This window comes from Oncorhynchus masou, chromosome 5 (genome assembly GCF_036934945.1).
Source record: "Oncorhynchus masou masou isolate Uvic2021 chromosome 5, UVic_Omas_1.1, whole genome shotgun sequence".
Classification (NCBI taxonomy): domain Eukaryota; kingdom Metazoa; phylum Chordata; class Actinopteri; order Salmoniformes; family Salmonidae; genus Oncorhynchus; species Oncorhynchus masou.
Genome location: NC_088216.1, coordinates 22,029,200 through 22,031,514, shown reverse-complemented (window position 1 = coordinate 22,031,514; position 2,315 = coordinate 22,029,200).

Below are 2,315 nucleotides of genomic sequence, written 5' to 3'. Positions count from 1 at the left end.
CGGTGCTGTAACTTCAGCCAGTGACAGACTCTGCATTTGGATGGGGGGGTGATGCCCTGGGGAAAGAAAAGTAGATGGGTGGATGAAATACTGTAAATGATTTGATAAAATATGGATGGATTTGTGTAATTATTGATATTTTTTTTTTCTAAATAAGAAACAGGCTATTCGAGTCCATTTGGGATATTTGCATTTTCTGTAGCAAGGAAGTAGCATATTACATTGCTGCATTTTGCACTGCATGGCCTATTATGCAGTTGATTTTGAACTTAAAGGTGAAAAATACAATTAAAACATACCTAGATAATTCTGAACGTTAACATGGAGAGAGGAAAATAACTTATTTCTTTAAATCTGTTTTCTTACATAGTCTACTTATAAGTCCATGTGCAAAGCCTAGGCTACTGTGATGGGGTGTTTTATTTTTAGTTGCGTGGGAATCATAAAGTAGCATCAAATTCCACACTGTGTATCCAAATGGCCATTTGTTTTTTTTATTTGGTTGGGCAGTGAATGGTACATAACTTCCTTGCTCATCATAAGGCTATCTGTCATGTGATCATGATAGATCTGAATATAATATAATATAAGACACAGTTGAGGGGATATATTTGCACAAATGAGTTTGTTGGCATGCTTGAATCTAGGAGTGTTAGTGAGGCCTGTTGTTTAAGTGTATTACATTCACGTGGTGTCAGACTCCCACCTGAACCAGGAATGCACTATGGCCTCTATTTATATCCAGTATAGCTGAGAAAAAAAGAATAAATATTTGCACTGTTTTCCCTCCCCAAGCATCCAGATCTTACAGTGATTAGACGAAAATGTATATTTAAAGATTGGGGTGATTTGAGATTCTACAGTGAAAAGATTCTAATACAACCATGTACACACCCACATGTTTTTGTCTCCTGAAGTTTTGGCTGTTGTTTTTGGCTGCGCAGGAATATCTGACAAAAAGGCATTTGTCTTTACCTAACTGTAAGAAAAACGTCTGAGAGCAAGACAGGTATGTCAATACAGCCGTTTCCATGATGTTTAAAACCGCTAAAGCTGTCTGACTCCGACCCTGTTTCTGCAACCCACTTATCTCTCAAGTTGTTCGATTCTCAGAAGATTCATTTGTTAGATTCTCAGAAGACTCATTTGTTGGATTCTCAGAAGATTCATTTGTTAGATTCTCAGAAGACTCATTTTGTTAGATTCTCAGAAGACTCATTTGTTGGATTCTCAGAAGATTAATTTGTTAGATTCTCAGAAGATTCATTTGTTAGATTCTCAGAAGACTCATTTGTTGGATTCTCAGAAGACTCATTTGTTAGATTCTCAGAAGACTCATTTGTTAGATTCTCAGAAGACTCATTTGTTGGATTCTCAGAAGACTCATTTGTTCAATTCTCAGAAGACTCATTTGTTGTTTAGCCAAGTCTTTCTAAGAATTGTGTAAGATTTTGTACTTTTGATGGAGTTGAAATCGCTCAACAAGACAGTGTCGTTGTCTGAACAAGTCTGAGTGAGACGTCCTGAGTGAAATGGGTTGTCAAATTCTTTAGTGACAGATAAGCGTCCATTTTGATCATTCAACACTCATGGAGTTCTCTGGACTATAAAAATGTATACAGTGGCCTCAAATGATTTATTTCCTTTTTTCTACATTCTTTGCAATCCTATCTAGGCCTATATGTTATTCCTCTTTATTGACTCTAACAAAAACTGGTTGGTAGGTTGGTGTAACGATGTCCGCTGAGAGTCGGGAAGCAAGTTCAGGGAGTGAATACATTTAGTAAATAAACGAACATGCACAAAACAAGAAACACGGACAGCGCACCGACATGACACAGACACAGAAACAATAACGCCTGGGGATGGGAGACATAACTTGGGCAGGTAATCAGAGAGGTGATGGAGTCCAGGTGAGTGTCAATAAGCGCTGGTACCTGGTGACAGGTAATCAGCAGCAGTCTGGTGACCTGGAGGCCAGAGAGGGAGTATACGTGACAGTTGGACGCCTGGCAGAGTTGTTTTGACCTGTTATCCTGGTTGGTCTATACGGAGCTGTCACTTCAGCACCCGTAATGTGAAGATTTACTATGTCTTAACTTATAGCCCAGGCCTAGCGTGAAATTAGTGACGGTATTAAAAATCCCAAACTCTTAACCTAAAGGCAAAGACAAATCAGACAGGCATGTTCGAGTCTAGGCAGGCATGGACTGTGGATTTCAACCCACTCCTTGCTGCTATTACATTATAGAGAGAGGATAAAGAGTGTCTCTATCTGTATCCCAAATGGCAGACTATTCCCTACAGTTCACTAC